The 24579-nt window shown below is 38.8% G+C and overlaps 1 protein-coding gene across 5 annotated transcripts in view; it reads right to left on the reverse strand.

The window, feature by feature from the left end:
• Positions 1–24579, reverse strand: part of SMOC1 (SPARC related modular calcium binding 1) — a 1430756-nt gene that overhangs the window by 835031 nt on the left and 571146 nt on the right. The window lies entirely within an intron of this gene.

Here is a 24579-nt window from a genome sequence, read left to right on the forward strand (position 1 = left end):
TGCGTACACTTTCCTTGTACTAGGCCTTCTGGCCTCCAAAATAACATTCAAAACTTGCTGTGGAAGCTGAGACCCTCCAGGGTTTAAAACAGAATATGCCAGGCTGTTAGATGCAGAGAGTGAAGTTTGACATTGAGTAAATGACTGTTCTCCTGAGACAGCAGGTGTGGAATCGAAGGCAAAGGCCATGGAGGCTCCCGCACCAGACTTCTCAGTAATGGGTACCAGTGCTGTCCAGGCCAATCTGGAGCTATTAAAATCATCTTTGGCTTGTCCTGTCTGACCTTCAGGAGTACCTTTGGGAGGAGAGGCAGAGGTGGAAAGGCATACACATGAAGATTGCTCCAATTGAATGAGAGAGCATCCACTTTCCAAGCTGTGGGATGAAACCTTTTTGTGCAAAACTTTGGCAGCTGGTAGTTTAGTGGAGAAGCGAACAGATCTATGTCTGGAGTTCCCCATAACACTGTCAATTTCTGAAATACATGAGGATCCAATTTCCACTCGTGGGGATCCATAATTTGTCTGCTCAACACATCTGCTAAGGAGTTCTGTGCTCCCGGCAGAAATCTTGCCTGAAGATGTAGCTGTAAACTGAGAGCAGTCTCCCACAAAATCATTGCTTGTCTGCATAGAGGATAAGAATGCATTCCCCCTTGCTTGTTGATGTACCACATGACAGTTGTGTTGTCTGTTAGAATCAACACCTGCCCTGGAAGAAGTAAATCCTTGAAAGCTATTAATGCAAATTGGACTGCTAACATCTCCTTCAAGTTGATATGCAGATGTTGAAGTCTGGCAGGCCACGTGTCTTGTACCCACTATCCATTTAGATGAGCTCCCCAAGCTTTGTCTGAGGCATCTGTCGTTAGAATCTGACTAGCCTCTGGCCGGGTCACAGAGAGTCCCTTGTTTAGGTGACATTCCTGAGCCCACCACAAAAATTCCTTTTGAATGCAAGGTATTATCTGAATGACAGTGTCCATATCTTGGCAGTGCTGTGTCCATACATTTTTGAGATACCATTGTAGCTTCCTCATATGCAGTTTGGCATTGGGAAGTACCAGAATACAAGATGCCATGAACCCCAAGGCTTGAAGGACTGTCCTTGCAGTCAGCCTGGACTGATGAGACAATTGATGGAAGTAAAGAGAAAGATTCTTTTGTTTGTCCGGGGTCAAAAAGGCCATCTGGGATGCTGTATTCAGTCTCACACCCAGAAAGCACATGTCCTGAGAGGGTACTAGACTGGACTTTATTTCGTTCACAGAATACCCCAGGCATCTTAGCACTGCTATCACATACTGTAAATGATGAAGAAGTTCGTCCTTTCCTTGGGCCAGAATCAGGCAATCGTCCAAATAAGGATAGATCTGTATTCCTCTTAGCCTGAAGAAAGCTATCACTGGAGCCAGAACCTTCGTGAACACTCTGGGCGCAGTAGATAAGCCAAAGGGCAATGCAGAGAACTGATAATGAGAAGTCCCAGCCTGAAAACGCAGATACTTTCTGCAACTGAGCCTGATAGGAACATGAAGGTAAGCCTCCTTGAGATCCAGAGTCACCATCCAGTGATCTTTGCCCAGCAGAGGTAAAAGCTGTTGTAACGTCAACATTTTGAACTTGGGAATGTCCAGATATGTGTTGAGGATAGATAAATCCAAGATTGGTCTCCACGTGTTCCCTTTCTTTGGTACTAGGAACAGGCGAGAATAAAATCCTAGGCCCACTTCTGGCAGAGGGACCGGTTGTATGGCCCTTATTTGAAGTAGCAGAGAAATTTGTTTGTGAGCCTCTAGTCTTTGCTGAGGAGGAACGTCCGGCATGCCTTTGAAAGGAGGCAAGGTATGGAAATAAAACTTGTAACCTCGGTGTATGATATCCAACACCCATTTGTCTTGGGTAACCAAATTCCAATTTTCCTTGAAGAGTGCCAACCTTCCTCCCAAAGGAGCTGCCAGGCAAGAAGGATCTGGCAGCTGAAAAGGTAGGTCATTGGGCCTGTTTACGAAAGGACTGGCCCCTGCCCTCACCCGAAGATTGTGCAGGCGAACTCCCTGTTCTAGGTCTGAAAGAACTCTGAGCTCTGCCCCTACCAAGTCTAGATCTACCCCTAGACTGAGAATCATAAGAAGGATACGTCCACCCCTTAGCAGGCCAATTCCTACTAAACTTTGGAGGCTGCACTTGCAAAAAATCTTTAACAGCTTGCATGGACTTAGCCTTGTCTTCCATTTTCTTCAAGACTGACTCCACAGGTGAACCAAACAACACATCAGACTGTAAAGGAGCATCCAAAATCCTTGTCTTAACATGGTCAGATAAATTCTGATCCCTTAGCCATGCGTGCCTGCGAAGAACTGAACCAGTGGCAGCCACTCTAGACGAGGCCTGTACAGCATCAAAACCACATTGTAAAGAATGCTTACCCACCTGCTCTGAAACATGCACCAAATCTTGTAATTCTTTACACTCAATGCCTTCCGCCAGAGCATCCACCTTAGACTTCAATTGAGAAAGAAGATAGTTTTGATATTTCAACATATGAAACTGGCAATTCAAAGCCCTCATAGCTAGGGTAGAAGATGTATAGACTTTCTTTCCCCATCTATCCAAAGCTCTGGCCTCTTTATCTGGAGGAACCGGATTTTTACAACAGAGGCCTTGACACCCTTAGGTCCCTGACTAACAGTTTCTGGGTCCGCCCTAGGACTCTTATAAAGATATTTATGAGCCTCAGGCACCCTGTAATACCTATCCGGTTTAACAGGAGCAGGAGGCAGAGAATCAGGATTAAGTGAAGCCTCTGCAAACACATCTTCCACAACATCCAGAACAGGAGGTATAGCCAAGGGCCTATGGTGGGGTAAAAGCAAAAATTCCCTAAGCCTTTTCCTGGAATCAGAGAAGTCCTGACCTTCCCACTTAAAATGTTCCCTCATGGAATGAAGAGTCTCTGAAAAAGAAAAATCCTCTGGAGGAGAAGCAGAAGGAGTCGAATCATCTGCATCAGAATCAGAATAAGGAGAGTACTCCTGCAAGTCTTCAGCCGAAGACTCAGAAACATCCGAAGCCTGCTCAAAACTCCCCAACTCTGGCTCCACCCTAGGCTTCTTATCAGGAGGGGGCAAAGAACCTCTAATCAGAGTAATCAAATCTTCTGCCATTTTAAGCATGTGCTTCTTGGGCACAGACCCTGCTGCACTAGGAGAGACCCCAACAGAAGCTAAGACTGGCCTGCCTCTGGGAGAAGCCTTGGAAACAGAAGGAGAGGGCCTAACCACCCTAGGAAGGGAGGGGAGTACAGTAACCTGGGAAGCCCCTTCAGCCTGACCTGCCTCCTGAGAGGCCACATCCTGCAATATCAAAGTCTCCCCCTGGGACTCCAGAGAAGCCTCCGTCGGAACCACCGGTTCCACTGACGCCTCTAAAGAACCGACGTCCGGAACGGACGACTCTTCTTGCCTGGGTTTAACTGCTTTGTCTTTGCGCTTCTTCGAAGAAGCGGGCGCCAGAGAATCCGACGGCATATTATAATTGCACCGCTTCCCGAAGACCAGCCTAGCACAATCTAACCTTCGCAATAGTGCGCTTATTGAATCTAGCACAAAAGCGACACCCAACAACGTCGTGCTCAGGCCCCAAACAAGGAATACACAAAGAATGATAATCCCTATGCGGTATCTGTTTCCCACAAGAAATACAGTTATTCACTTTTTCTGACATCCGTAAAACACTGAGGCAAGAAAAAACCAAAATATTCCCCAACGGGGTACTTAGCCAACTTTGATTCGGTCTGAAACTCCGAACTCGAAAAATTTCAGAACGCCGAACGGCACTTGCAACGCTGCTTCTGCATCGGACCATGCGGCAAAAAAGACTGAGGATATGACGTCGGTCATGCGCTTTTGTACCCTGACGTTCTGATGTCAGTTCTAAGCGCCTTGAGCGACGTCAGCCTTATACTTTGGTATTCGGGCCGACCGAGGACAGCGGACTACCCATATGTAAGGACTGCAGCAATGTGAGATGAAGAACATCTTCCCTCCTTCCTAATAAGGCAATGGATCAGTAACAGGAACTAAAAACAAAGCCCAGGGATCAGCAACTCTGAAACTGGACTACTCTAGTTCAGTAAGGCGGGAAAACAAGAGATTTTTTTGTTTTATTACAGAGATAAGGAAAAAAAACAGACAGTAAATGCTATAAATGCTGTAAATCGGCTAGCGCACTTTGGTGTGTAGCCTACAGAAACAATTTGCAACAATTAGTAACTTAAAGTGCAATAAACAGTGTAAAATGCAGAAATCACTTAAAGTAGCAGTAAAACAGGCGAAATGCAGTCGCTAGCTTAATAACAGTGGGAAAGCCACAAAAATACTTATATCTGGTAGAAAGTCACTCTTTTAGCTCTCTGCTGCTTGGATCACTCTGCAGGCCACCACGAGGATCTGTGCTGAGTTGGTACAAGCTGGAAAACGCGTGTTTTATAGCAGGGGGCTGAAAGGAGCTAGGAACTGGCCCAAAACGACCAATGGACTACTAGTTTCTGGCTGAAACCACCAATTCGGACAAAAAGGCTGCTCAGTGCTTCCCACTCCCACTGGTAAGCAAAGAAACTTCCCTCCTTCCTAATAAGGCAATGGATCAGTAACAGGAACTAAAAACAAAGCCCAGGGATCAGCAACTCTGAAACTGGACTACTCTAGTTCAGTAAGGTGGGAAAACAAGAGATTTTTTTTTTTTTTTTTTTTTTACAGTGTCAAGGAAAAAAAACAGACAGTAAATGCTATAAATGCTTTTAAGCGGCTAGCACACTTGAGTGTGTTAGCCTACAGGTAAAATTAAGCAACAATAACTTTTTAAGAGTGCAAAACAGTTAATCAACACAAAAACAGTTTAAATAGAATGCAGAGCTGTATAAACAGGCTAAGATGCAGTCGCTAAGCAGTAAATATTCAAAAGCCAGAAAAAATACTTAAATCAGTTATAGCAAATACAGTTATAACAAATGCTCTGAAATATACTGTATATTTCCAATATGTTTGAGAAGGACAGTCAGAACACAAGAAGGTTCAGGCGAAAAAGAAAAAAAAGTTTTGTTTTACTTTTTGAAAAGGGAAAAAGGAGGAACAGAAGGCCTTATCAAATGTTCTCTCTGTATTAAGAAGAATGAGCTAATGACACTAGACTGGGAGGTGTGTCACAGTAGGGGCGGGCAACTGCAAAGCCACCAAGTATAAGAGCAAGACACCAACAGGGAGGGAGGGTGGGACAAAATAAAAGCACTACAGAGTCAAATGAAAGTTTTCGGACCTTAGGGTTAGGATGCAGGTTAAGTTAACTGCATACATGGTGGTATACGTAAGATTTAGTGTAGGGTTAGAAGTAGGGTTTAGTTTACGGCTAGAAGTAGGGTTTTGGTTAGTGTACGTATGTGGTTTATTTAGTTTGTTTGTGTAGGTAGTATGTAGTGGGCAGTGGGGTGGGACAAGTATGATAGTTCAATATTTTGAATTTCGCGGTTTAAGGCGTTCGGTGTTTATGCGGTTAGATGAGGAGGGGTCGGTGTTTAGGGATTCGATAAGGTAAGAGTTCGGGTTTATAATATAGACCCAGTTATGATGCTGGCCAATGGAGGAGCAGAAAATGCTAGCACTTGGGAATAGGTTATTATCTTTAGCACTTTGCAAGGTTAGGGAAAGTGGTTATAGAATTACAGGTCCTCAAGATGTTTCAGTTTAGTGAACTTGGTAAAGAAGTAAGTATTATGGCGCAATTCTACAATAAGGCAAAATTTTCATTATGGCTTCTTCAAGACCCCATCTTATAAACCAAATATTAGTGCTACTCTGTGGTTCTGCTTAGAGGCTTCACTACCAACTTTACCATCAAGTTATAAATCTACATATTTCAAATCTGGGTTGAATTGCTAATTTCTAGAATTTATAATGGGGTGTTCATCAGAGTCTAATAGAGGATTTCACATTCATTTTTCGAAATTATCTTCTGGGTCATGTGAAAAAAATTGTGCTGCTTGTATCCATGAATTAACATCATATACATATAATGTTGACTTCTTCAGGATGAAAATATTTAAAAATACTTGAGCTATAGTGGCATCATCACCTTGGAAATATTCAATATTTGCATTCAGAGCATACTGCGCAGTTATTTTTTTCAGCCGTCCTCATAAATATGTTAGCAGTTTTTCAAGATGATGTTAAAATGCATCATTGACCTCAAACAGAAATTCTGGACTTGCTTTGCAAAGCTATCCTCATGTGACATTATTTATATAGTTATTTATTTATTTTTGCAGACTCTGTTCAAAAGTTAACATTCTTAGAATACTACTATGAACATTTGTGCTGAAAATATTAAAAATAGCAATTCGAAGGATGATACATTTCCATCAGTTTCATTACTATGACTTATTTATTTAATTATTTTTATTTAATTATGCATGCATGTACACATGTAGAAGGCATGTAGCTGAAACACTATGTCCTTAAGGGATCATTTGCATATGTCCCGTTGGCCTTCACAACAGGAGGTTTAAGGTATCACACAGTGAAGACTGTTGCTTGGCTGGGTGTTTCTTGCAGTTTTTACCAACTGGTTTGCCTGTGTGACCTTTCTACCCTTTGGTTTATGTTATGACATGTGGGATGGCTAACTTAGTTGTGGCCAATCATTAGTGAAAGCCATGGTGGAAAAGCTCTGGAACCAGTATAGTAAAGAGAAATAATAGGTTCATAGGTGTGTACTAGGCTAATGGCCCTGGAGCCTTTATAAACCTAGCCCATGGAATTATCCTGGCATCGTGCCACCTGACCTTACTTCCTAGTGCCTCTGTCAAGTAGAGCCACTGGAATGATACCTGGGGTGAATTTTCCAATTCCCATCCACTCATCAAGAATTCTCTTGAAGAGGGCCAGTGAGGTGTTCTGTTTGACATATATGAAAAGTCTATTCCATAGCATGGACAGACTCTGGGTTATGAAGCTGTCCCTCCATCATGTTCTGTTGATTGTGGTAATGAGGTAGAGGTCTCTTGAGCATGTGGTGCAGAGGGATTGGGATTTCTTTAGAGGTAGCATTTCTAACAGAGCTGGGTCAGACATGGCTTTGTAAGTCAAGCAGAGATCACCTCTAAGTAGGATATGAGACAGAGAATAGTTTGGAGTGTTTTGATTCTGTCCACATAGGACAAGTGTTTAAGGCCTAGGATCCTCTCTGTGAGGTACTTTTGCTGCCTCTGCAGTTGTTGCAGGTGTCTAGTGAGGTACATACCAAATGGGGCATTATACTCAATGAATGGCCTAATGAGGGAAGAGTAGAGAGAGACAATGACCTGTTTCTTCCTGGATGCAAAACCCTTAGTAATGAGATGTGCCACATAGAAGGACTTTCTGACCACAGTGACAATGTGGTGGTCAAAAGAGAGTTCCATAATGTTGCATTCCATAGCTTTGCATATCAGACTCGTCAGGCTAATGGGGTGACAGTTCCCAGAGTCTGTAATTGCTCCTCCTTTGTAAAGCGGGATGACTGTAGCAGTTCACCATTCAGAGGTGAGGCTATGGCTGAACAGGGCACACAGGTGAGGTGCCACTTCACTCTGTAGTTCATGTAGAACACAGCCAGGTATATTGTCAGGTCCCACAGAAGCTGTATTCTTGGCCAGTGCTGTTTTAACTTGTGCACCAGTAATACTGAGTGCCTGGCAATCTACTGGTATTGTGATTAGTCCTTTGGGGGGTGAGGGGTAACATTGGCATGGAATCTGTCGGCCAGTATATTGGCAATTTATGTTGGCTCGGTACAGGAGGTACCATTGTGCAGTAGCTCAGAGCAAATATGGGTATTGCCATGGAGATTCTTTACATAACTATAGAAGGCCTTGTGGTTGTCTTTACTATCTGCTGCAATCCTGTTTTCACAGCTAGCTTTACAGGATTTGATGAGGGATTTCAACTTTTTGTTGAGGCTGATAAGTGAGTTTTTCCAGTCTTGGGACTTCATCTTATTCTGCATCAGTTTCCTCCTTCTCTTGTAAAGTTTGTTAATGGCAGGGGGACCACCAGACTGGATTCCTATTTTTGGAGGAGAACATCTTGGTTCTACTGGGTATGGCGAGATCCATGCATTTGTGTACGTGTTCGTACAGTGCATTGGTGTATGATTCAGTAGTCATGTAACTATTCTCCATTTGCATGGGTGCTGTGAAGTTAGCCACCTCTGTTTTTAGGAGCCCAAAGTTAGCTTTGGAGAAGTTTTTCATGGTGGTTTCCTTTGTGGAGAGATGGGGGGTGGGAGATGTGTATTTCGAAGGTGATTAGTTTGTGTTTGGATCTAACCAGGGAGGAGTTGACTATTGGTGTAGAGCAACGGTCACCCATGATAGTAATGACTAGGTCAAGGATGTTACTACTTCTGTTGGGGTTAAGAATGAGCTGGTCCAAGGCATTGGAATTAATGAATTCCAGGAAACACAGGGCAAGTGTATTGGTACATGAGTAGTTTTCCCAGTTAATGGAGGGGTAGTTGAAGTCGCCCAGTATGAGAGTGTTAGGTTGGACCCTAATATTCTCTGAGGTGCTTAGGAATGTGGAGTGTGAGTCTTGGGACACGGTTGGGGACCTATAGCAGGCTATGACCTGAATCACTGTCTTGCCCAATGTTAGTTTCACCTGAAGTATCTCTGATGCATTATGTTGGGCTACCAGTCTGGAGGTGTGCACATTCTTTATGAATATGGAAACAGCACCACCTTTGGAGCTTCAGTCCAAGTTCTGGGGCCAAATGGTATAGAATGTAGCCTGGTAGTGCAGTGGTGCTTTCTGCTGCTTTAAACCAGGTCTATGTTACAGTACAAAAGTCAATGTTCTCAACTTTGAGGAGTGCTTCGAGCAAGTGCATTTTGAGATTTAGACTTCTAGAGTTGGGCAGCATGACTCTCAGATTGCATTTGTTTGTAGCTGTTGAACACCACCTAAAAAGGCATTATAGGGGTGGCAAGAGCCTTGGCCAGTATGCAGAAGCCCAGTGGTGACAGATGCAGGGCATCTCTGGCAAAGCATCGAGGTCCGTCAATCATGTCATCACAGACAGTCGGATACTAGATCCCCTTAGAATGACACCAGAAACTTAGCCAATTGTTGAAATCAATCATTTTCTGCTTGTACTGTGGTGTCATTCTGGGTGATGGTAGGATGCTGTTCAGAGCTAGGGTCATACCTGCCTGGTCTACATAATCCAAGAGCTCCTCCATGTCTCTTTTCATGTAGTCCAGTGAGGTACGTCTCAGGTCATTCACACCCACATGTACAATGACAGAGTCATAGTTGTACCTGTTGTTGAGGGACCTAAGTGCATGCATTATGTGGTGGATCCTGGCACTTGACAGGCAGCTTACTGTTACTTTCTCCTTATTCCACCTAGTGAGTGGGAAATCAGTGTGCCTTAATATCAAGTCACCTATGGCTAGTGTGTTGGGCATGCTGTTTTGCCTTAGGGGCTTTGGTTGAGTGGCACACTGTTTAGGAGAGTTACATGTCTTGTGATTAGTGTTGTGTTGTGGTGGTTGAGTGTGTTTCTGCCTTTCAGGGTTCTGCTGTTTAGGTAGATTTATTTTTAACAGCTTCTGTGAAGGTGGGTTTGTGGTTTGTGCTGGTGTTCGCACTGGAGGGTTATGTGTTCCATGTGGTGTGGTGCAAGTGCTGACCTTCTCCTCTTGACCAGTTATTCCAGTCTTGGCTGGAGAGTGCGTGGCTTCCAAGTTGGATACATAAATGCATCTCTCGCAAGTCTGAGTGTTGGGAGATAAGAGGAGAGGGTTGCCAGTGTACATGAGGCAGTTGCTACATTGCCTCAGGATGCACAAGTTCACCAGCTTAATAGCAGAAAGCACAGTTAACTGACCTTCAGACATGCCTGGAGGAATGGGCATTAATAATAAGTACTGGAGTTGTTTCCTTGTAGAACGTTTAGTTCTGGTTGTCTGTTGTGTGCTACAATAATTGCTACAAGAAGTCTGGTAAAGTGCTAGACTAATAAGCTAGTAAAAGTGCAGGAGAGGAGAGAACTAGCAGATCTAAGGGAAAAATTTGAAGACCAGACTTTTGGCACAGCTCAGAAGCTTACAAACAGTCCTGGATACAGCAAATCTGTATCTGGACTAGACTAGTAACAGGAAAGGTGGGAAACAAGCGCAAATGCGGACTTTTAATCCAGAAAGTTGAAAAACTGCCCAAACAGCCAATAAACTACAATTTCTGGGCCAGAAACCACTCCTCTTATGGTAGATAGGCTACCTATTGCTTACCACTCCCATTGATAAGCTAGAAGGTTTCCCTCCAACACAGAAAGGCTTGTGGGGCTCAGAAGCTTACAAACAGTTCTGGCTACAGCAAATCTGTATCTGGACTAGACTAGTTACAGGAAAGGCAGGAAACAAGTGCAAATGCAGGCTTTTAAATCAGCAAGTTGAAAGAGATGGAAAAAACTGCACAAACGTCCAATAAACTAGAATGTCTATGCCAGAAACCACTCCTATTGTGGTAGATAGGCTACCTATCTCTCACAAGTCTGAGTGTTGGGAGATAAGAGGAGGGGGTTGCCAGTGTACATGAGGCAGTTGCTACACTGCCTCAGGATGCCCAAGTTCACCAGCTTAATAGCAGAAAGCACAGTTAACTGACCTTCAGACATGCCTGGAGGAATGGGCATTAATAATAAGTACTGGAGCTGTTTCCTTGTAGAACGTTTAGTTCTGGTTGTCTGTTGTGTGCTACAATAATTGCTACAAGAAGTCTGGTAAAGTGCTAGACTAATAAGCTAGTAAAAGTGCAGGAGAGGAGAGAACTAGCAGATCTAAGGGAAAAATTTAAAGACCAGACTTTTGGCACAGCTCAGAAGCTTACAAACAGTCCTGGATACAGCAAATCTGTATCTGGACTAGACTAGTAACAGGAAAGGTGGGAAACAAGCGCAAATGCGGGCTTTTAATCCAGAAAGTTGAAAAACTGCCCAAACAGCCAATAAACTACAATTTCTGGGCCAGAAACCACTCCTCTTGTGGTAGATAGGCTACCTATTGCTTACCACTCCCACTGATAAGCTAGAAGGTTTCCCTCCAACACAGAATGGCTTGTGCTGCTCAGAAGCTTACAAACAGTTCTGGATACAGCAAATCTGTATCTGGACTAGACTAGTTACAGGAAAGGTGGGAAACAAGAGCAAATGCAGGCTTTTAATCCAGAAAGTTTAAAAACTGCCCAAACAGCCAATAAACTACAATTTCTGGGTCAGAAACCACTCCTCTTGTAGTAGATAGGCTACCTATTGCTTACCACTCCCACTGATAAGCTAGAAGTCTTCCCTCCAACACAGAAAGGCTTGTGGGGCTCAGAACCTTACAAACAGTTCTGGCTACAGCAAATCTGTATCTGGACGAGACTAGTTACACAAAAGGCAGGAAACAAGCGCAAATGCAGGCTTTTAAATCAGCAAGTTGAAAGAGATGGAAAGAACTGCACAAACGTCCAATAAACTAGAATGTCTATGCCAGAAACCACTCCTCTTGTGGTAGATAGGCTACCTAGTGCTTACCACTCCCATTCTCACTGATAAGCTAGAAGGCTTCCCTCCAACACAGAAAGGCTTGGGGGGCTCAGAAGCTTACAAACAGTCCTGGATACAGAAAATCTGTATCTGGACTAGACTAGTTACAGGAAAGGCGGCAAATAAGTGCAAATGCGGGCTTTTAAACCAGAAAGTTGAAAGAGATGGAAAAAACTGCCCAGACAGCCAATAAACTACAATTTCTGGGCCAGAAACAACTCCTTTTGTGGTAGATAGGCTACCTAGTGCTTACCACTCCCACTGATAAGCTAGAAGGCTTCCCTCCAACACAGACAGGCTTGGGGGGCTCTAAAGCTTACAAACAGTCATGGATACAGCAAATCTGTATCAGGACTAGACAAGTTACAGGAAAGGCAGGAAACAAGCTTAGAATTTTTTTTTACAGAAAAGCAGCTAAAACAGCACTAAAAACAGTTCAAGTGCAGTGCAAGCTAGCACACGAGTGTGCAGCAATATTAAAACAAATACAGTTTAAATAAATGCAATTTATAACTGTATTCTGAACTGAATTCAATTATTGTTTTCTTCAACTCTGAACAGCTAAAAAAGGGCCAAAAAAATCAGCTGAGAAGCACACTCAGTCAGAACACAAGGAGATTCTAAAGTTTTTTTTTTCTTTTTTTTTTTTTTTTAGTAAAGTGGAACAGAAGATAACTGGTTAAGAACCTGAGTGGGTTGGCCTTCTCAAATGTTCTCTCTTTATTAGGTAGAATGAGCCAATGACCCTAGATTGGTTGGCGTGTCCCAGATCAAATTTACAGTAGGGGTGGGCAACTGCAAAGCCACCAAGTGTAAGAACAAGACACCAATAAGGAGGAGGGTGGTAAACTTTTACAGCTAGTAGCTACAGTAGTTTAGGCAGAAAACACTACATAAATATTTATCACAGCAGAAAAACAGCCACTAAATGAAAGTTTTAAACAGATAAAGGAGCAAGGACACTCTAGAGAATGCTTTTAACTGCAAAAAAATCAGTTATATGATACACTCCTTGGCAGGAAATCAGAACAAATAAACAAACAGATGTTTAACAAATGGAGAAAATTTCCAGTTAATACCTTACACACAGTGCTCTGTGTTCTCTATCAGCAGAAGATGGCTGCCAGAAACACAAACAAAAACAACCAGGCCTGGATAACAGCAGGCCTCTATCCAGACTATGCTACCTGACAATGAAAAATACAGTCAAAACAGTATAAAACAGTACAAAAATGCAGCAAAACAGTAAGAACAAGTTTTATAACAGTGCAAAATCTAGATTAGCTGTTTACACAGTTATAAGTATTAAAAAGGGCAACTCAATGAAATAAATGTAAGAAATAACTTATTCTGCTCTAGGAATCTTAGGGAATTTCTGCTTTGTCCCAGTGATGAATCACCACTCTACAGCCTGGCAAAAACAAGCACAGCCTCCTGCAGACACAGGATTTAAATACCAGAAAGGATAACACATGCAATAACATTATAACTATTATAAACCTAAGGACCAAAGAAGGAAGAAAATCAGAAACATTTAGATAATGTCTGATATTAATAAATGGAGAGAAAAATAACCCCCCTTTTCAGAGATTTAGACATAACCAAATAGCAAAGTTTGCCAATATGGGTAGTAGCGAAGTAACACTGATAGGAGGGACATATCTGTTTCTACCTATGGACTATAAGTGTCCATTTTTTAAACCAAGCCTACAGTACAGAAACTGGTGATAAGCCAATAGATCAAATCTTTATTCAGATGTATGTTTTGCCAATCAGATTGCTTGAAAGTTGGATCGTTCAAATTCCCTTCTCAAAAAAGTACAATACCCAAGTAAAAGATGGAGGGAGCTGTGTTCCATTGAAACCTTCCATATACCCGCACCAGTTCTAATTAAATATACCAGTTATAAAGTGGCAATATTTTATGTTAAACCAGGTATTTGGTATAAGTGTAGAACAGTAGGAAGACGGATGTAAACAGGTATGGGGAAATGAGGGAGCTTTTTTACAGCAAGTGCTTGTACGTCACTCTCTATACAAGGTTTTCAAGCTATCTGAAGTTTCAGAGAAGTATGGCTGGCCAAACAAGAGTTGTTGCATTTAGTACTGATCAGATTAGCTATTGCCACTTTAATATGTACAAATCCTTAGATCTCCTCATGAATGTGGCAAATATGATCGTTCTAAAACAGGCAAAATTCTACTTTTCTGCATAACAAGTCTAATTTAATTTCAGTAATCACCTTGTAAGTTTCATACAAAAATTATTCTTGCATGAATTCACAAGGTAGGATCACAATAATATCATGCTGAACTTCTGAGGTGACAACATTGGAAGGTGGGAAATATATGACATTGTATTCAGTATGCTGAATATAACCTCATAACTCTGTTAAGTTTCAAAATATTTACCTTAAACTCAAAGATGTTTCTCTTGAGTACTTCAGAAAACTGCATCTGAAATACATATCAAATGCACTAATTATGACAAAAAATGAAACTTACTGAGAAACCAACTGTTTTTTGTCTGACAAGTGACAGAGGTTCAGAACACTGAACCTAAAAGAATGCCAGCATCCTGTCATGGTGACTAGACTCAGGTAAGAGTGATATTCCTCACTTTCATACTCTCCTCTGAGTTTGTGTGATCTTAGAGTTTACACACACACACACACACACACACACATATATATATATATATATATATATATATATATATATATATGTGTGTGTGTGTGTATATATGTATATATATATATATATATATATATATATATATATATATATATATATGTGTGTGTGCATATATATATATATATATATATATATATATATATATATATATATACACATATATATGTAAATTCAGAAAGAGAAAGCGTACCTGTGTAACCATGGGAGTGTCACTGTGTCACTGTTTGACTAGGGTTTTTGACTTTGAGGTTGAATGACCAAATATCAATCAAATGAGACATGATTATTCGGATTCACTTCAGAACACTGAAATATCAAAACAGTGAAACTCAAAACACTGAAACCAAAATCTGGAAACTTTATAATATCGAAAACTCAAAACATTGAAAACACACCATACATATACTGAGTTTAAACAACATAAATCATATTACTTTCCACCAAGTATAAGCAGGTGGAAGTGCAATCTTGGAGTTGATATATTTAAGTAGCAGGGTGTGTGTGTGTGTGGGGGGGGGGTGCAGGGGTGCTTGCCCCCCTGCTTATACTTGGTGGAAAGTAATATGATTTATCTTGTTTAAACTGAGTATATGTATGATGTGTGTTTTCAGTGTTTTGAGTTTCAATATTTTGATTTTTCAGTGTTTTGGTCTTCTATATTTTGAAGTTTTCTCATTTTCAGTGTTTTGGTATTTCAGTGTTATGAAGTGAATCCGATTATTCATAGTAGACCTGAAACTTAACCATTACTTCCCTGCCAAAATTTAAATGCAGTAGACCTGAAACCTAACCCTTACTTCCCTGCCAAAATTGAAATGTTTCATTTATTTAATTTTAGTCACCCATCGTTAAGTCTACACTGAAGAGGTGGGCAATAGTATTATAAATACCAACTTTATGAACAAATATTTAATCTAGAAAAAACAGCTTCTCACTTTTGTAATTTTCAGTTTCCTTTTTTTTTTTTTTTTTAAAGAGCACTCGTGGCAGCTATCATTTGTCAGTATCCCATTTCTAAACACCTTTGTTGCATTACCAATTGTGACACAAGCAGAGTTACATATATACACACACACACACACACACACACACACACACACACACACACACACATATATATATATATATATATATGTAAGCAAACCATGTTAGCAAGTTCAGATTTACAAACATTATACAGCACATATACACAATGCAGTCAATCCAACATTAATGTTCAATTCTTGCCTTCTCTTAACCTTCATTTCTCCTACAAAACATTTTTCTGCATGTATTGTTCCTACAATTTCCATTTTTTTAAAGATCCTACTTCTTGTTTCTTTTATTTAGGTTAGAATATTAACTACATGAAGTAGGGTTAGTTTAGACTTTGATTTCCATCCATCCCTCCATTCACAACCTCTTCTTCCCATTCTTACACATGGGGTTGTGGTTGTCTAGTAATTGCTTTAAAGTGTAATTTTTTTGATCAAAAAGGTAAGTTTCTTAATTCTAAGGTGTGCACTTTGCATACTGCCTGTTATGTGTCACAAGAGTGATGATGTTTACTTGATGTTAAATGGGTACAAGTAGCACACTTGCCTTTGGTGAAGAAGTCTGTGGGTTCTATTCACACATCAGGTAGTTTGATTGCTGACACTGCAGTGCAGCTAACGGGGGTGCTTTATTTCATAGAATGTTGCTCTTTGGATGAGATGTTAAACAGAGGTCCCATCTGCTTGAGTGGGTGGATGTAAAAGATCCCATGGCACATATCAAGAAGACTAGGGGAAGTTGCCCGATGCCCTGGCCAAATTTACTCTGCTACTATAACGACTACCTTGGGTCTCCCCTGAAAAGTGGCCACTAGCCTAGTGGAACTAATCAGATCAAAAAAGGATAGCTAGAAAGATAGAGAGAAACAGATAATCAGACAGATAAATAAAATAAAATAAAACTAAAACAACATGAGACACATCCAAAATGCACAGTCAAAGCACATTTTGTATTTCACTTTTCTAATAAGTAACCACTTTTGCAGATTGTCTATTATCTTTAACTGGAAACTACATATAAGGGACACCCACTTAATTTTATATAGTATCTTAGGTCTCTTTTCCTCAGTGTTAGTAAAATATCCTCCCTCACCCCAATAGTTGTTTAAGGTACAAACTGACTTTCAGGATGACAACGGATTGTGCTGTAATCTACCACTGCGCTGCTCTGTAGCAACCCCATCAAAGCATTCAATATATCTTAACTTTTGGATGGTAAAAAGCATTGCAAGTGGTACTTAGGCAACAGAATATATATCCACTTCCAACAGTCTCTTCAACTGCAGATTTTTTTCTAATAAAGTCAAATGCAGCACAAAAGTCTTGTTTGCCATTTCCATTATTTTTTCGGACTCTTACTTTGTCATTTTGCTGACCAAGCACATATAACCAATACTAATGCATTTAGTTCATAGTGCAAATCAACATTTGACATTAAAAAAAAAATAAGTAAGAAGTAACACTAGACAACAAAAATACTTTAAGAATCAGCTTGAATGAAGAGGGTGTGGGCAGCAACATCTGAGAGGACTCCCGTTACTTTAAATTGTCTCTATGCCACACTAAAGCTACCCAGGTCCATAAATTGCTGCTGTTTGCAGCTGATCTGCAGCAAACATGAAAACCAGCAGTTATTTAAAAGAAATGAGATAAAAATGATCAACCCCTGAGGAAAAAACTTTCCTAAAATGCTACTGTAAACAAAAATAAATCTAACATCACATTAAAGAAAAAAATTACAGTGATTCTAAACCATAAATGATACTATCATCTCCCTCAGGTTAACTTTAATGCTACCTGTCAGGGAAGACATGCATGAACAGATCTCAGTAAAAGTAGAGTAAACAGTGCCATCTGAACTGTCACAGTTTGTAATTACTGTCATTTCTAGTCAGGCTTTCAATTAAAAGAAGTTTGGCTTGCAGCTCCCTGATGTTAAAGAGTTACACCACACATTCTATCACTTGGACTGAGGATATTAACAATACTATGGTTTCTGTCTCCTGTCTTAATGTAGTTCAATAAACTGCCTTCCTCTGCTTAATCTACCTCTCAACTGCCCCTGATTTTGCAGAATGTCTCTGATTTTGCCTAAGATAATTGCTCTGTCCCTCATAAGCATTTCCATTTCTGGAAAATGTCTGAGGATTACAGTCAGTCAATAATGCCAGGCAGAGTTTCATTCTTCTCATAACTCATAAAATGCATGCACATGCAAAAGCTGTTGTTCTATTAAACTCCTAAATGAATTTGAGTAATATTTAAAAATACTGTCCCTGATTTGGGGCCTTTATAGCCCTCCCACCTTAATTTTGTCTTTGACCATAATTCTTGAGCAAACAAGTTGAGAGGTATGGCTGAACACCTATGGACATGAAGTTGACTACCCACGACAACAAACCAACCCAAACATTTTTTTGCTGTAAACAGACACCAGAAAGTTAATGCACATGGTGTCAGTGACAAAGGGTGTCCTTCAGTACCTTTGCTACTTAATGCCTTTCCTGTTGTTTGGTACAGACTTCATGCCCCTAGGATGCAACTGTGTTCAGTATGGACATTGACACTCTTTGATGGCACAAAGTCAATTAAGACATAGTCATCCTCATCTGCCTGTTAAGTACTGACATCCAGCCTTGGATGCCACAGTGTTCTATATAAACACTGATTATTTAGATGCCACAGTATTCAGTACCTATGCTGCCAATCCTAGAAGCGACAATGTTAAGTACAGACATTGCCACATCTAGATGCCATTTGCTGACTTACAGACCTCTTCAAGTAGAAGCAGATATTTTAGACAATACAAACATACTATAAATTCTGGTAAATGAAGACAAACATCTACCATGTCTGTGGGGGGTGGGGTTGTAGCTAACACATTACAGCTACCTCACATCCATAAACCTCCTCATATGCATCCCATAGCTCCTTTACCCTCTTCCACTTGTCCTACTCTTTCTTAATGACTTCATATGTTTATAATGCAGCATCAGTGACAAAGTTAATTTCTGCTATAGAATAATTAAAGTAACAGCAAACAGCATGAAAAGTCCACTTATAAATATGTGAAGCAATTTTTAGCAGTAGCATTGAAGATTCTTACCTTCCATGAGCCACCATACAAGGGTAATTCAGAAATCATGATAGAAATTGGAAGATAAAAAACATGTTAATATAATGCCATAAAAAATGCCAATTTGACTTTTAACACATCTGGTCTCTGAAAAATGCATCTTCGCTACTTTACCTAAATCGAACTTACCCTTCATACTAAATTGGAAGGAATTGGCTGAAGCTAGCAAGTGCAGTACACAGAAACATTAAACCATGCTTTAAGAGAAATAAATAGTCTTAAGAATACCTTCTGGATCCTCAAAAAAAAAAAGGTCCCACAAAGTCTGAAAACCGGCATACAATTTAGAGAGGGAGGAAAATAAGACCCATTTGAATTACTGAAAATGGAACAGCCTCCAATTACAAATGATTAGACATGGCAGGCTATTAAGCGAACACTGAAAAGCAACTTAAACATGGTAGGCTGTATAACTTTAAGCCCACACTGAAAAGCAACTTAAACATGGTAGGCTGTATAACTTTAAGCCCACACTGAAAAGTAACTTAGACATGGTAGGCTGTATAACTATAAGTGCACACTGAAAAGTAACTTAGATATGGTAGGGTGTATAGCTATAAGCACACAGAAAAATAACCTAGTCATGGTAGGCTGTATAACTACAAGCACAGCGAAACATAACTTAGACATGGTAGGCAGTATAACTTTAAAAACACTGAACTGTAACTTAAGACATGGCAGGCTGTATAACTTTAAGAAGACTGAAAACTAACTTAGACATGGTAGGCTGTATAACTAAAAGCACATTGAAAAGTACCTTAGACATGGTAGGCTGTAAAACTTTAAGCACACTTAAAAGTAACTTAGACATGGTAGGCTGTAAAACTTTAATCACACACTGAAAACTAAATCAGACATGGTAGGCTGTATAACTTTAAGCACATTGAAAAGTAACTTAGACATGGTAGGCTGTACAATTTTAAGCACACTGAAAAGTAATTTAGACATGGTAGGCAAAGTAACTTAGACATGGAAGGCTGTATAACTTTAAGCACACTGAAAAGTAACTTAGACATGGTAGGCTGTATAACTTTAAGCCCACAATGAAAACTAATTTAGACATGGTAGGCTGTATAACTATAAGCACACTCAAAACTAACTTAGGCATAATAGGCTGTATAACTGCAAGCACACTGAAAAGTAACTTAGACATGGTAGGCTGTATAACTTTAAGTGCGCACTGAAATGTAACTTAGATATGGTAGCTGTATAACTTTAAGCATACCGAAAAGTAACTTAGACATGGTAGGCTGTATAACTTTAAACACACTGAAAACTAATTTAGACATGGTAGGCTGTATAACTTTGATCGCACTGAAAAGTAACAGACATGGTAGGCTGTATAACTTTAAGCTCACATTGAAAAGTAAGTTAGACATGGTAGGCTGTAAAACTTTAAGCAGATTGAAAACTAACTTAGACATGGTAGGCTGTATAACTATAAGCACACTGAAAAGTAACAGACACGGCAGGATTTATAACTTTAAGAAAACTGAAACCTAACTAGGCTGTATAACTTTAAGCACACTGAAAAGTAACTTAGACATGTTAGGCTGTATATCTTTAAGCCGACAATGAAAAGTAACTTAGAAATTCTAGTCTGTATAACTTTAAGCACACACTGAAAAGTAACTTAGACATGGTAGGCTGTATATTTTTAAGCACACTGAAAAGTAAATTAGACTTGCTAGGCTATATAACTTTAAGCACACTGAAAACTAACTTAGACATGGTAGGTTGTATAACTATAAACACACTGAAAACCAACTTAGACATAATGGGCTGTATAACTTTAAGCACACTGAAAATAAACTTAGACAAGGTAAGCTGTATAACCTTAAGCCCACACTGAAAAGTAACTTAGACATGGTAGGCTGTATAACTTTAAGACAACAATGAAAACTAAGTTAGACATGGTAGGCTGTATAACTTGAAGCACACACTGAAAACTGCCTAAGACATCGTAGGTTGTACAACTATAAGCACAGTGAAAAGCAACTTACACATCGTAGGCTGTACAACTTTAAGCACAATGAAAAGTAACTTAGACATGGTAGGCTGTATAACTTTTAAGCACACTAAAAAGTAACTTAGACATGGTAGGCTGTATAACTTTAAGCAAACTGAAAAATAACATAACTTGTAATAATCTGTTATTTAGTATAAAATAAAATACTTCATATAGATGTATCACTATGTATTTATATACTAATGTTTTAAAGAAAGATAATATGTATATACATATATATATATATATATATATATATATATATATATATATAATGTTTATGAGCTTTATACATCTAGAAAATAAATGGATTTATTTGAATACATCTGCTATGAAGGGCTTAATATAGATATGACAAACAATTCTCACTGAAAATTTCCCATACATATGTATCTTTTTTATTAATATATGAATGTCTACCTTGGTCATTGACTTATTCAATTATATTTGTTTATTTTTATTTATTGTTATTTATACTTCTTAGAATGTCTATCTTGGTCATTGACCTATTCATTTATATTTGTTTATTTTTATTTACTGTTATTCATACTTCTTAGAAGTCTGAGACATTATTTGTATATTTTTTAGAAGTCTGATACAGCATAAACGTGTATAAAATTCATGAATATACAGATATTTTTATTATTATATTCATGCACTATAGATGCCAAGGCCAAAATGATTTATCTAGTATAGGGGGATTTAAGTTATAAATATTTTTAGATATCATATATGTATTTTTCACACATTTATCTTAGAAAATAACTGAAACATTTGCCTACAGTGATACAACTTTAAGATCTAATTGATGTAATGACTGTGATTGGTTGAAAACTATTTGAATCTCTATATATAAATGAAATTCATTAGTATGTAAATTGTTCTTTGATCTGAAGAAGCTTTTTAGCGAAAGCGCTCATCACTTGTACAAAATAAATTGTATTAGTTTTATATCAACGAGAAACTGCCTGGTTGCTTCATTTCAGTACTTCGTTTTTTATGCTGTTCATTTTTATCTGGGGAACGAAGCATTTACTGAGTTGGTTAGGAGCTTGCTCTGACTTTCTTTGAAAAATAACTTAGACATGGTAGGCTGTATAACTTTAAGCCCACACTGAAAAATAACTTAGACATGGTAGGCTGTATAACTTTAAGCACACTGAAAACTAACTTAGACATGGGAAGCTGTATAACTTTAATCACACTGAAAAGTAACTTAGACATGGTAGGCTGTATAACTTTAAGCACAGTGAAAAAAAAATTAAACATGGTAGGCTGTATAACTTTAAGCCCACACTGAAAAGTAACTTAGGCATGGTAGACTTTAAAACATTAAGCACACTGAAAAGTAACAGACATGGCAGGCTGTATAACTTTAAGCAAATTGAAAACTAACAGACATGGTAGGCTGTATAACTATCATCACACTGAAAACTAACATAGACATGGTAGGCTATATAACTATAATCACACTGAAAAATAACTTAGACATGGTAGGCTGTATAAATTTATGCCCACAATGAAAACTAACTTAGACATGGTAGGCTGTATAACTAGAAGCACACTGAAAACTAACTTAGACATATTAGGCTGTATAACTTTAAGCACACTGAAAAGTGATTTAGACATGGTAGGCTGTATAACTTTAAGCCCACACTGCATCCTAACTTAGAAATGGTAGGCTGTATAACTTTAAGCACACACTGAAAACTAACTTAGACATGGTAGACTGTATATTCTTAAGCACACTGAAAAGTAACTTAAACATGGTAGGCTGTATAACTTTAAGCCCAAACGGAAAAGTAACTCAGACATAGGTAGGCTGTATAAGTTTAAGCACACTGAAAAATTAACTTAAACATAGTAGGCTGTATAACTTTAAGCCCACACTGAAAAGTAACTTAAACATGGTAGGTTGTATAACTTTAAGCACTCTAAAAAATAACTTAAACATGGTAGGGTGTATAATTTTAAGCACACACTAGAAAGTAACTTAGACATGATAGGCTGTATAACTTTAAAGCACACTGAAAAGTAACTTAGACATGGTAGACTATATAACTTTAAGCACACTGAAAACGAACCAAGGCATGTTAGGCTGTATAATTATAAGAGCACATTGAAAAGTAACTTAGACATGGTAGACTGTATAACTATAATCACACTGAAAAATAACCTAGACATGGTAGGCTGTATAAATAAGTACACTGAAATGCAACTTAAGACATGTAAGGCACTGAAATGGTAGGCTGTCTAACTTTAAGCCCATACAGAATAGTAACTTAGACATGGTAGGCTGTAAAACTTAAAGCACTCTGAAAATGAATTTAGACATATTAGACTGTATAACAGCATACTGAAATGTAACTTAGACATGGTAGGCTGTATAACTTTAAGCACACTAAACTGTAACTTAAGACATGGTAGGCTGTATAACTTTAAGCACACTGAAAAGAAACTTAGACATGGCAGGCTGTATAACTTTAAGAAGACTGAAAACTAACTTAGACATGGTAGGCTGTATAACTTTAAGCACATTGAAAAGTAACTTAGACATGGTAGACTGTATAACTATAGGCACACTGAAAATAATTCAGACATGGTAGGCTGTACAACTTTAAGCACATTGAAAAGTAACTTAGACATGGCTGGCTGTATAATGTTAAGAAGACTGAAAACTAATTCAGACATGGTAGGCTGTATAACTTTAAGCACACTGAAATGTAACTTAGACATGGTAGGCTGTATAACTTTAAGCCCACAATGAAAAGTAAGTTACACATGGTAGGCTGTATAGCTTCAAACACACTGAAAAGTAACTTAAACATGGTAGGGTATATAACTTTAAGCACACTGAAAATAACTTAGACATGGTAGGGTGTACAAATTTAAGCACACTGAAAACTAACAGACACGCAGGTTGTACAACTGTAAGAAGACTGAAAACTAACTTAGACACAGTAGTCTGTACAACTTTAAGCACACTGAAAAGTAACAGACAATGGTAAGCTGTATAACTTTATGCTCACTGAAAAGTAACTTAGAAATGGTAGGCTGTATAACTTCAAGCACACTGAAAAGTAACTTAGATGTGGCAGGCTGTATAACTTTAAGCCCACAATGAAAACTAACTGAGACATTGTAGGTTGTATAACTATAAGTGCACTGAAAAGTACCTTAAACATGGTAGGCTGTATAACTTTAAGTACACACTGAAAAGTAACATACATGGCAGGCTGTATAACTTTAAGCACACTGAAAACTAACTTAGACATGGGAAGCTGTATAACTTTAATCACACTGAAAAGTAACTTAGACATGGTAGGCTGTATAACTTTAAGCACAGTGAAAAAAAAAATTAAACATAGTAGGCTGTATAACTTTAAGCCCACACTGAAAAGTAACTTAAACATGGTAGGTTGTATAACTTTAAGCACTCTAAAAAATAACTTAAACATGGTAGGGTGTATAATTTTAAGCACACACTAGAAAGTAACTTAGACATGATAGGCTGTATAACTTTAAAGCACACTGAAAAGTAACTTAGACATGGTAGACTATATAACTTTAAGCACACTGAAAACGAACCAAGGCATGTTAGGCTGTATAATTATAAGAGCACATTGAAAAGTAACTTAGACATGGTAGACTGTATAACTATAATCACACTGAAAAATAACCTAGACATGGTAGGCTGTATAAATAAGTACACTGAAATGCAACTTAAGACATGTAAGGCACTGAAATGGTAGGCTGTCTAACTTTAAGCCCATACAGAATAGTAACTTAGACATGGTAGGCTGTAAAACTTAAAGCACTCTGAAAATGAATTTAGACATATTAGACTGTATAACAGCATACTGAAATGTAACTTAGACATGGTAGGCTGTATAACTTTAAGCACACTAAACTGTAACTTAAGACATGGTAGGCTGTATAACTTTAAGCACACTGAAAAGAAACTTAGACATGGCAGGCTGTATAACTTTAAGAAGACTGAAAACTAACTTAGACATGGTAGGCTGTATAACTTTAAGCACATTGAAAAGTAACTTAGACATGGTAGACTGTATAACTAT

The sequence above is a fragment of the Protopterus annectens genome, chromosome 6.part0 (genome assembly GCF_019279795.1).
Source record: "Protopterus annectens isolate FY-2018-M chromosome 6.part0, PAN1.0, whole genome shotgun sequence".
NCBI lineage: Eukaryota > Metazoa > Chordata > Ceratodontiformes > Protopteridae > Protopterus > Protopterus annectens.